This window comes from Schistocerca cancellata, chromosome 1 (genome assembly GCF_023864275.1).
Source record: "Schistocerca cancellata isolate TAMUIC-IGC-003103 chromosome 1, iqSchCanc2.1, whole genome shotgun sequence".
Classification (NCBI taxonomy): Eukaryota; Metazoa; Arthropoda; class Insecta; order Orthoptera; family Acrididae; genus Schistocerca; species Schistocerca cancellata.
Window position 1 is genome coordinate 595,421,784 of NC_064626.1, and position 13,225 is coordinate 595,435,008.

At 41.3% G+C, this 13,225-nt stretch overlaps 1 long non-coding RNA gene across 1 annotated transcript; it reads right to left on the bottom strand.

Annotated features, from left to right (window-relative positions):
• Nucleotides 1-11,943: 11,943 nt before the first annotated feature.
• On the bottom strand, nucleotides 11,944-12,689 carry LOC126161916 (uncharacterized). The gene is made up of 3 exons (XR_007534973.1): nucleotides 12,570-12,689; nucleotides 12,305-12,415; nucleotides 11,944-12,145 (listed from the first exon to the last, which is right to left on the bottom strand). It is a non-coding gene; the product is annotated as an uncharacterized LOC126161916 (long non-coding RNA).
• Between the last annotated feature and the right edge of the window lie 536 nt (nucleotides 12,690-13,225).

A 13,225-nucleotide genomic window follows, 5' to 3' on the forward strand; every position in this document is an offset into this window, starting at 1 on the left:
TGTTATGGAGTGTTGTGTGCTCACATATTACGTATTCACTTTAATTCCATGTTTTTTGGACGTGCTACGGCTCTTATAGTGTTAATTTTGGCTGTAGGTTGTTGCTGTGTTTCAGAAAGTGTACCTCTCTTTTTACACCATCTGATTAAAAGTATACGGACATCTATTAGTGGACGTTAATATGAGGTGTGTCCTTCGTTCGCCTTTATGACAGACTGAATTCTTCTGGGATCACTTTGATGAGATGTTTAAATGTGATCTTTAAAACTTTCCCCGCCGTTTATATCGTTCCACAAAAATATGGATAGACTGCCACAGGCAATTGCAAGTAATATCCGGCAGTATTTCATAGAGCAGATGAATGGATGCCTGTGGAGGAATAAATTAACACAGTCGTGTCCATCACTTCACCAAAGATGCCTGAAAAAAATGAAGATGTACAGGGCTATTAAAAATGACTGAAGCGATTTTATAAATTCACTGTAGCTCCATTCATTGACATATGGTCACGACACACTACAGATACGTAGAAAAACTCATAAAGTTTTGTTCGGCTGAAGCCGCACTTCAGGTTTCTGCTGTCAGAGCGCTCGAGAGCGCAGTGAGGCAAAATGGCGACAGGAGCCGAGAAAGCGTATGTCGTGCTTGAAATGCACTCACATCAGTCAGTCATAACAGTGTAACGACACTTGAGGACGAAGTTCAACAAAGATCCACCAACTGCTAACTCCATTCGGCGATGGTATGCGCAGTTTAAAGCTTCTGGATGCCTCTGTAAGGGGAAATCAACGGGTCGGCCTGCAGTGAGCGAAGAAACGGTTGAACGCGTGCGGGCAAGTTTCACGCGTAGCCCGCGGAAAATTGGCTCATGCCACAACTGGAGACCGACAGCGCCGACTTCATCTTTCAACAGGATGGTGCCCCACCGCACTTCCATCATGATGTTCGGCATTTCTTAAACAGGAGATTCGAAAACCGATGGATCGGTCGTGGTGGAGATCATGATCAGCAATTCATGTCATGGTCTCCACGCTCTCCCGACTTAACCCCATGCGATTTCTTTCTGTGGGGTTACGTGAAAGATTCAGTGTTTAAACCTCCTCTACCAAGAAACGTGCCAGAACTGCGAGCTCGCATCAACGATGCTTTCGAACTCATTGATGGGGACATGCTGCGCCGAGTGTGGGAGGAACTTGATTATCGGCTTGATGTCTGCCGAATTACTAAAGGGGCACATATCGAACATTTGTGAATGCCTAAAAAAACTTTTTGAGTTTTTGTATGTGTGTGCAAAGCATTGTGAAAATATCTCAGGTAATAAAGTTATTGTAGAGCTGTGAAATCGCTTCAATCATTTGTAATAACCCTGTACAATGTGTCACTGACAAAAACACGAAGTACCTTGAGGGAACTTTTGTGTGATATACTGTGATTGGCGGGTGCTTGGGGTTAGTTGGTAAAAACACAGTCTACAAACACAGATTAATCAAGGGATGGGAGCTAACGTAAGTGCGTAACGATTTTGTTGTTTACATCTGCAAGAGAAATGAATGAATATATGTATTATAAGGAGTTTTAAACGTTATCAAATGAGTCGAAGCAATCGCTACGCTGGTAGCGGCTCCTCAGTATTCCCCGTGCTTGTCTGGCTTAATGCTGTCAGCACAGTGTACGCATCGGTGAGCGAGACAACAGCGTTTGCGCCTGGCCTCGCGGCGCTGCTGTCAAAACAAGCGGCTGCGCGCTGTGGTGCGCCTCCCCCGCCGTATCGCGTTGCCGGGGGCGGCTGCCCGTGGGAAGCGCGGCTTGTGTGCGCGGCGCGGCACGGCACAGCAGGCGTCGCCCCAGGCGCCTCAGCGCCGCGGCCGCCAGCTGTTCGCTCCCAGCGCTCGGCCCCCGTGTCGGCGGCTGCTGACGCAGTATCTGGAAGCAGCAGCGGCCAACCGCCACCCCCAGATTCTGCACTACAGCCGATACCCTTCTCAGAGCCTCGGCACCCGCTCTGGTAGCCGCACGGGCGATCGAATTCACTCACTCAAATTGATGCTACAGTCACATGGCTGATGTGACTGTCCCGTCTGTATTCGTAGTGACAAGAATTACCGGGTGGTCAAAAAGTCAGTTTAATTTGAAAACTAAATAAACCACGGAATAATGTATATAGAGAGGTAAAAATTGACACACATGCTTGGAATGACATGGGGTTTTATTACAACCGAAAAAGAAAACACAAAGTTCACAAAATGTCCGACAGATGGCGCTGGAGAGCAAAACTGCTACCGTGACGGGTGAGAGGTACGCCGACAAGTTACAGAATCGCATCATCCCCAGCCTGGCTGATAAACACCTGCTGGAACGTGCGATATTTATGCAGGATAGCCCTCCACCCCATATTGCTAGACGCGTGAAAGATCTCTTGCGCTCGTCGTTTGGCGATGATTGTGTGCTCAGCCGCCACTTTCGTCATGCTTGGCCTCCCAGGTCCCCAGACCTCAGTCCGTGCTATTATTGGCTTTGGGGTTACCTGAAGTCGCAAGTTTATCGTGATCGACAGACATCTCTAGGGATGCTGAAAGACAACATCCGACGCCAGTGCCTCACCATAACTCCGGACATGCTTTACAGTGCTATTCACAACACTATTCCTCGACTACAGCTATTGTTGAGGAATGATGGTGGACATATTGACCATTTCCTGTAAAGAACATCATCTTTGCTTTGTCTTACTTTGTTATGCTAATTATTGCTATTCTGATCAGATGAAACGCCATCTGTCGGCCATTTTTTGAACTTACGTATTTTTTTTTTGTTTTAATAAAAACCCATGTCATTCCAAGCATGTGTGTCAATTTGTATATCTCTATATACATTATTCCGTGGTTTATTCAGTTTTTAAATTTATACTGACTTTTTGATCACACGGTATGTAATATACTGGATTCACTCAGGCCTGAAGGTTGTCATAGCTAAACAAAATTAAATACCTAGATAATAAAATTTTTGTGGTACATCACTGGATTTATGACAAAACAAATATCTGTATTCTAACCGTAAGATACAACATTTGTTCGTTTTGAGAAGTATACAGTTTCACATTTATGAATATTGAAATGACTGCATCAGTTTGAAATCGTACTAAAATTTGACTGAATAATTGCACAACGTTTTCCAGATACAACTTCATTACAGGTAAGGGCAACTGCAATAACTCTGAGTTTACTATTAAAATTTTCTGCAAGCTTACTCATATACAGCATGAATATACAAGCATTCCTTAATTAATATCCAAATTTTATTCGAATATATTATTTTATTCTTGTGTTGTACGAGATAATGGAATGTAGTCGAATTAAATCGGATGATGCTGAGGGAATTAGATTAGGAAATGAGACGCTTAAAGTAGTAAATGAGTTTTGCTATTTGGGGAGCAAAATAACTGAAGATGGTCGAAGTAGAGAGGATATAAAATGTGGACTGGCAATGGCCAGGAAAGTGTTTCTGAAGAAGAGAAATTTTTTTAACATCGTGTATAGATTTAAGTGTCAGGAAGTCATTTCTGAAAGTATTTGTATGGAGTGTAGCCATGTATGGATGTGAAACGTGGACGATACATAGTTTAGACAAGAAGAGAATGGAAGCTCTCGAAATGTGGCGCTACAGAAGAATGGTGAAGATTAGATGGGTAGATCACATAACTAATGAGGAGGTGTTGAATAGAATTGGGGAGAAGAGAAATCTGACTAGGAGAAGGGATCGCTTGGTAGGACATGTTCTGAGGCATCAAGGGATCACCAATTTAGTATTGGAGGGCAGCGTGGAGGGTAAACATAGTAGAGGTTCAAAAATGGTTCAAATGGCTCTGATCACTATGGAACTTAACATGTGAGGTCATCACTCCCCTAGAACTTAGAACTACTTAAGCCTAACTAACCTAAGGACATCACACACATCCATGCCCGAGGCAGGACTCGAACCTGCGACCGTAGTAGTCGCGCGGTTCCAGACTGAAGCGCCTAGAACCGCTCAGCCACCGCGGCTGACCATAGTAGAGGGAGACCAAGAGATGAATACACTAAACAGATTCAGAAGGATGTAGGTTGCAGTAGGTACTGGGAGATGATGATGCTTGCACAGGATAGAGTAACATGGAGAGCTGCATCAAACCAGTCTCTGGACTGAAGATCAAAACAACAACAATGTTGTACGAACTATTTCACAGCTTACACAACGTTCAAATTATTTGTAAGAGAGAGTGCATTATATTTACAGATAAATAGTACTTATCTGGCAAAGTTGGTCTCGAAGTCAGTGCTGCTTCCTTTGTTCCCGTACAACCTACTGCAAAGAGTTTGCCTATGGTTCATTTAAATGACAAGTTGCTGGAACAATATGTTGCTGTTAACCATTTTCCTATTTTATTTGCATGTTCTTCAAACACATTTTACAGTCACATACTTAACACTCATTCGAAAGTACATTGTGCAACTTCCTTACTCTATACAAAGAACGAGAGTCAGAGAGCGACGTGTACCAAACTCTACAAATGCTAATCCCGCTCTGACGCACTGGCGCCAAAAATTCCTATGTGTATTATACTTGCAAGTTGCAAAGCCTTCGTGAACACGAAGTAATCCATATTAGTATTAAATTTGATAACTGAAATTATTTATCAATTTTAGTTTATAAATTGTTTTCCGAAAATAATTATTTAAGTGAAGATTTGTAGACCTAATTATTGATGACGATGGTTGAAAATTTTGACAAGATGAAAAATAGAAGCTTCCTTTTAATTTATAAAACAGACTTAACTATCGATTGTAATATTAGAAAAATTGTAAATGAAGAAAATTGCAGCATAACAATATTATATAGATACTGTAAATTTGTTTTTAGAACACTTGAGATGAGAATTACGATCACTAATTTTCTTGGCACAAGCTCGATACTATGAAATATGCCAATACAAATAATAAAAATATATTGGCAGAAAAATAGTTTTTTGGCATACATAATTTAGGTAAGAGAATTAACGCAAGCCTAGCCAAAATTTATATCGAATCGAACATTTCAGTTGACGTGAAAGATCCGAAAGGACTTGAGTCATTATAAGTGGTACGGCTGAAGTTGCTTCTACATCCTCTTCTCTATCATGATATCCTCAGCACTATCACAAATATCGTTTGATACCTCATGTAATCTTATTCTGGCTAGTAAGTTCCTTTAATGCTCTTGAAATAACATCCGTGACTGTTATGGGAAGGATATCGGCAGAATCAGTTAATAACTCATTTCGGTTACAAACACGATTAAACAGGAATAGCAAGCTGGACGTTTTCTCAGTTACGTGGCTGAGGGCACATATACCATGTGTTGCGATTCGCTCTCATTCCTTTCAAAAATAGAGAAGTAGAATAACAACTGGCTGCAGTATTTCGTAGACTCAAATATCTAGACAGGTTATTTGAACTTTCAGTCTTCAGTCATTTTATTTTCAGATCTTTGGCCTGGGCCATAAGCTTTCAGTGATGTAACGACGTAATTACACTAGAGCTCTATGACTTTCCCTTCACTTTGTAGCACGTACACATGTGGAAGGAACTGCACTGTCAAATGCATCTCATGGAGTTCCTCACTGTTCTATTCCGTGATGTAAATAGAGGAACATCTGATCCGTAGTTCATGTTGAATCGAAATACGACTTCTCTTAAGAGAGGCCACTAGTAATGACGCCTCTGGCTTGACACACAGTCCCATTTCGGCGACAGAAGAAGGACGGTTTTCATAACTGACTGCTCTACGTAACAGATTCTGCTTTCAGCATGCTGTTCTGCTATAGCTCCAAACGTGAAGTCACAGAACCTATGAAACAGCCTGACATAAACAGGCATTCCAAACTAATTAAATCTTCCCTACAGATTACTGATGCTCGACTGATACAAAACAGTGAGTTTCAGAGGCACCTACCGGGAGAAGCTCTAACTAGCGCCTCTTCTACCACATAAAGTGTGCCGTCGCTCTCTTTTACAACCAGTATTACTATATGCGAAAATCACACAGTTCTGTTTCAGGTGGTGGCTACCAATTCAGCATCATCAGAGTGTCTAAGGAAGGAATAATCATCTAGAAGCTAATTCTCGGCGAAGACTGACGTCGCAGAAAGACTTAGTCATATACTGATGAATCCAGTAATGCTTCGCAATTGCTAAACATGTATGGGAATTAGATACACGTCCTAGTCTCCGTCTTCCACCTCTCTCCGTCCAACTCTTCCTGCCCCTCTGTTTGTCCATCTCCTGCTCCCCCCATCTCTCTCCGCCTCCCCTCCACCCTCTCTGTCCGTCTAATCCTCCTCCCCGTATCTCTTTTCATCTTATTCTCCAGCCTTCCCTCCGTCCATCTCCTCCATCCCCTTCTCCGTCCATTTTCTTCACCCCTCGCTACTCGTCTGGTGTTACAAAGCTTTGGCCGACACATATTCCATATCATCACAAACACAATAAATCGTAAACAAAACTTATCTGTTTTCCGTTAAAACTGAGTGCGAGGAAGAAAATATAACACCATGTGCCTGTGTAAAAGTTTCTGTTTAACCTTATACACTAGAAGAAATCTATATATATTTATACATATACATATTTACACAGCGAGCGAATGAGGGAAGTTTGGGCAGCAAGCAAGGCAGCAAAAGGAATTGGCCATGTAGTTTAGTCTAACTGCGCTCTTTAAGGGCGAAACACCAATTTTATATATATATATATATATATATATATATATATATATATATATATATATATATATATATATATATATATATATGGCGTCTCACCTAACTCTGCCACCTCAAATATTTCTGGAACAACATTAGATACTGAAAAACGGTTTTCACCAATATGAACGTATATATATATATATGGCGTCTCACCTAACTCTGCCACCTCAAATATTTTTGGAACAACATTAGATACTGAAAAACGGTTTTCACCAATATGAACGTATATATATATATATATATATATATATATATATATATATATATATATATGGCGTCTCACCTAACTCTGCCACCTCAAATATTTTTGGAACAACATTAGATACTGAAAAACGGTTTTCACCAATATGAACGTACAGCAGGGCCTTAGGAAACCAAACACTATGCGAAATATTAAAACGTAAACAAATACTGTTTTCAACACAAACTTGCGTATTTTTAAATGGACACACCCTATTATTTCGTATGCAATCAATAGCATGAAAAATCACAAAAATAATGGCGTTGGTTGCATCGCGATAGATCAATTACATCCGGAGAAATTGCGAAGCGAAGTTGACGCTTCAAATAAGTGAAGCGCATTGCTAGCGCACGTCCTGAGACCCAAGCGTGCACCTCACGCTGCCTGTGTCAGGGGCTCACACAGTGGGAAGGTATGTACAAAAGGTATCCACAAAAATAAACAAGTAACACGCCCAACGCAAAGTTACGTTTTTCAGATTGTAAATGTATGTTTATTCTAGCGAAATTACAACTAGAGCTACAGTTAGAGATAAAACTCTTGATACAATTAGAGATAAAAGTCTGGAATTCACTTTGCTGAACCCATTTACTAGTGCCCTGTCGCTGACAGAATCTGTATTGTTGTGCATTACATCCAGCACAGAAAATACACTCACATCTTGACCAACGAAACTGTGTCACGTCAACAAATGTTCGAAGTGCCGTCCGTTTACATCAACACACGTTTGCAGACGGGTAACGAGAGAGTGTTGCACAGATTGTAGAGTTTCTACAGATATTGCCGCACATGCCGCAGTAATACGATGTTGCATATCCTCTACAGTCGCTTTGGGTTCTTGATACACTCTGACTCTCACTGCGCCCTAGAGAAAGAAGTCTTGGTGTCAAGTCGGGGGACCGTGCTGGCCATCGCACAGTACCATCCCGCCCCATCCATCTATTTGGAAATGTCGCTTCTAGAACGTCTCTGTCAACTTTTGCATTGTATGCGGGACATCCATCATGTTGGAGCCACATTGATAGACGAGTTTCCAATCCTAGATCCCCCATGAGGATGCATTGTATGCGGGACATCCATCATGTTGGAACCACATTGATAGACGAATTTCCAATCCTAGATCCTCCATGAGAATGCATTGTATGTGGGACATCCATCATGTTGGAACTACATTGATAGACGAGTTTCCAATCCTAGATCCTCCATGAGGAGAGCTAATGCGTGTTGGAGAAATGATGCATATCGCTGTGCATTCAATGTTCCACAGTAAAAAAAAAGGGACCTACAATACCGCACCAATCATTGACACTCCACTGTCGTTGATGAGCAACTTGGCAAATTCAGTGGGGATTTTGCACTGACTAGAAGTGCATGTTCTTTAGATTCACATTACCATGATTTGTAAATGAAGTATCGTCCGTAAACAAAGTATTGATTAGGAATACTGGACTACCTTGCAATTGCTGAAGTGTAAAACGACGGAATACAATGCGGGATTCAAAGGTATTCCCGTACAGGTCTCGGTGAAGTGAGATATGGAACGGATGAAACCGATGCCGATGCAAGATTCTGCACACACTACTGTGGCTTATTCCTACACCTCGTGCAGTTTCTCGTACCCCACCTGAGGACTGTGCGCTACAGCAGCCAGAACAGCAATTTCATTTCCATTGTCAGTCGCTGGCGTTGTACGTCGACGTTTTGTGGGAGCCCAGCTTCCTGTTTCCGTGAGTGTCTTGCAGACGTTGCCAATGGTTCGACGTGGCGGACACCGCCGATCTGGGTAGCGTTCTTCATACAGTGTCACAGCTGCGGTTTCATTTCTGTGACATTCGCCATAAATTAAAATAATATCTAGTTTTTCTTCATTACTGAAGGCCGGCATATCGACTACATGACGGCAAATGTAACAAGCAACAAGGGCACAGGTTTCAATGTGGCAACGTTTGTGAATTACGTTATAGTATGAGAGCAGTTCAGCAGACCAGATTAGGAGACACTTGTACACTGAAGGTAGAGCTTGCCGTGGTGATAATGGTATGTTTACGGCAGGATACAGGCGCCAGTGCAGGCAACCCTTGCTCTAAGCACAGTACTACATGCGATGCATTACGTCAGACACTTTACAAGCCACATATTTCGGAACTTACGAAGTTCATAAACGTGAAACCAAGTTTCGCTAATTGTACCTCTAGCTGTCATTTCGCAACAATAAACATTATGCGCAGGACGTCCATCGTTCTGATACAGCATTATTTGACACAATGTAAGAGGTGGACCGATTTAAGTGAGGTACAGCGCAAGAAGGGGCTAAGCTATCCCCCTTTAGGAGTGCCATCAATGAAATATGGGCCAATGATGCGTTGTCATACAATACCACACCATCATTAACACTCCATTGACGTAGCACGTCAATCACATCACGATTTCCCGGCAGCGTGAGGTGCACGCTTGAGTCTCAGGACGTGCGCTAACTGTGTGTTTCATTTATTTCAAGCGTCAACTTCGCTTCGAAATTTCTCGGGATGTAATACAACTATTGCGATGCAATCAACGCCATTATTTTTGTGACTTTTCATGCTATTGATTACATACAAAATAATAGGGGGTGCCCATTTAAAAATGCAACAGTTTATGTTTCAAAATTTCGCATAGTATTTGGCTTCCTAGGCCCCTGCCGTACGTTCATACTGGTGAAAACCGTTTTTGAGTATCTATTGTTGTTTCAGAGATATTTGAGGTGGCAGAGTTAGATGAGACACCCTGTATGTATTTGGGAGAAACAATTTGGCTAATAGTTTAAATGTCTTACTATCATACTTAAAACTGGTACGGAGCACAATGTGTACATTATTGTTTAAAGATACATATGCCTACGCCTATCTAAATATTTGTTAGATTATCGTGTAAAAATCTGAAGTAAGTTGGTGGAGAGCTTCCCAACATTATTGCTAAGAACATTTGCTAACTACGTATTATGCGCATTTTGATATACCATACTAGCGAACTGGACCATGTTTCGCTGTTGCTAAATAAGTATTGGAATTGGATTGTAATCTACTTCTCTCCCATCTCTGTCCATCGCCTCTCCCCCTCTCTTTGTTCATCTCCTCCGCCTCCCCCTTTTCTCAGTCGATCACAATTCTCTGTACATCACCTCCTCTCCCTTCCCTCATCACCTTTTCTTCCCACCCCCTATCTCAGTACGTCTCCATCCTCACCTGTGCGTCGATTTCATACCCCCATCCCCCACCCCACTTTCTGTACTTCTCCTCTTCCCGTCTCTGTCTGAACTTGAACCTTGTTTACTGTTATTATCAAAGAAACACTGACTGGGAACGGAAGTACTCAAAATGAATAGGTAAATCGGTTAGGATCATTGGTATATGGGGTCTGAGCGATCTCTTCTTCTACTGTTAAGAGATGATACTACCGTCAATGACTATTTGGCACCGTTTCATCCTACAGACTAGTGGTGGGCAGGAAATCGCGTATCTGTTAGAAATCACAGTGACTGAGAAGTCACAGATATCACAGTAGCAACTTTACAGAATCTAACTGCGATTTCAGTCACAGTTAGCAGTCGCAAGTAGTATTTCATATTCAAAGACGTAAGCCATCTATTGGTCGAATTTAGCACTGCTTTCTGCGATTTCCGTGACAAGTCGCAACTAAGAGTCGCAAGTAACAACTAAAAAGCGCAGTTAATAGTGCCATCTGTTGGCCAAAGTTCGTACTACGTCCATCTCTGCGATACGGTATCGAGTCCAACTGCGATTTCCGTGACAAGTCGCAACTAAGAGTCGCAAGTAGCAACTAAAAAGCGCAGTTAGCACTGCCATCTGTTGAGCAAAGTTCATACTACGCTATTCGCTACCTAGTCAAACTGCGATTTCCGTGACAAATCGCAACTAAGAGTCGCAAGTAGCAACTAAAAAGCGCAGTTAACATTCTTTCCCTAGTGTCATTTTTGACCGACGTACGTACTTCGTTATGAGAGCCTTGTGCCTCACGAGATCAATGTGCTGTGTGTGCATATGAAGGGCTTATTTCAATAGTGGTACAAGTCCATTTTTGTTCATTTTGAGATACAGAGTCGTAAAGTTAAATGAGCACTGACAAATCTGCATTTGAGATACCAGAAATATTCAAGCATATGGCTTCTTGCTGGAGATGAACCTTTATTTATGTTTGTTTGGATCACTAATTTCAGAAGCATTATAGACAGAAAAGTGGAGGTAATGGACTTGTACCACTATTGAAATAAGCCCTTCATATTATATGACGACATGCACATTCAGCATCAGTTATGGTTGGTCAAATACTGCTGTGACTCTGAATGTATTATATTAATAAGAAGCGACATTGCCTTTTTCTCCTGAAAATATCAAGTAACGTAACAAATGTGTTTGATTCTGCTTCCAATATGACAGTTTTGGTTAATACTCCACATGCCTACAGGACTTTGCAATGTTAACACAGCAGAACTCAGACATCTGTATAAGTGTAGAGAAATGAAAACAGTCGTATGAATGCCTCACTTTTGTTCCGACACAGTTCGAGACTCGGGAGAAAAGTTTTACACCTGGTGTTCTACATGGCAACTTCACACACAAGAACTTTTTGCCGACACTACTACCACCTACATAAGTAAGCTTTTCCTGTGTTACTTTCAAGTAATGCACTTAAGCTATTCCTGATTTAACTGGAAGATCTGTACTTCCCACTTTTATATCAACAGCCTCAAAATGCATATTGTAGACTTTGGGATATGTTACAGGTCAGTGTCACACCAAGATTGTGGAGAAAGGGGGGGGGGGGCCGCATGTCACTCTCCAACAAGTGTTTACCAATAAGTAAGTGGCAGAAAATTATGGGTATAGGACGGCTTAAACATGTGGAAAATGAGATTTTTATAATTCACTCACTGTATTTGACATTTATTATTCCTTTAAAATCGCACAACAACTTCAATAAAACACAGTTTAATCATTCACACACTTATTTCACAATTATTTCACTTTTAAACTGCAAATCCTCTAACAGCTGTCTTGAATCTTCACGAGTCTCTCTCAAAAACAGCCTTGATGTGGATAGATACGTACAGCAACCAGTAATCAGAGTCAGAACTGTGTCTGCAAAAACACAAGGATTATTAAACAATTTTTGCTGTCATTAATTACTAGCAATATAACTGACAGAGTAGATTGCTAATATTTGCTATAATGAATATCACATTTGCAAGAACGATCTCACTGAAGTAATTAAGTCCATCGAAACGCTTAGAAACTAACCTCTCGTCTGACGAAAATGGTCTAAAGACGCAGTGGCAATTTCTTCAGATCTGTTGACAATGATATTTTGAGTTATCACTTTACTGAGTGACTGAAATGTAGTTCAGGTACCTGTGAACATAACAATATGTTAGAATTCATTTTCTAAATACGAACTATTACGGTACTGTACGGCTACTTACATATTAATTACACTATTAATATTTTCACAGTTGTTTCTTTAATACAAAATTAAAGCCAACGGAAGAAAAAACGTAAAACATACTTGCCAATGACAGTTTTGTTGAGATGCAATTTTCTGTGTTGACAGATGTAACTTTTTCATACGGTGGTAAGTCGCAGAAATCGCAGGAATCACAGAAATCGCAGAAGTCACAGAAATCGCAGAAGTAGCAGAAGTCACAGAAATCGCAGAAGTAGCAGAAATCGCAGACGTCACAGAAATCGCAGAAGTAGCAGAACTCGCGGAAGTAGCAGAAATCGCAGTGGCGGAGGGATACACGACCTATGTTCCCTAACTGCGACAAATCACAGTTAAGAATAACAGATACTGAGAAGTAGCATTCACAGAAATCACTGATATCGGAAAATAGCAGTTTAGCCCATCACTACTACAGACGGGTAAGATCACGACGTTTCAAACGATTCAAATACCGCAACAATATATAAATTATAAGGCAATAAAGGCGATATTTTTACAAAAAAAATTAACAGCTGGAAAAACACTATCTAGTAATTAAAATACTCTTCTCTTAAAACTGACTGCGAGAAGCATTAGGAAATCGCACTTTTTCACACAACAGCATTTTCTTTCTCGCATTCGGTTTTACCGTTGAAGGGTGATACGAATCTCCAAGTCCCACAGCCACACCACCAAAGTGCATTGCCGCGACGCAGTGTCACTGCTCTGTGGGTCCGCCG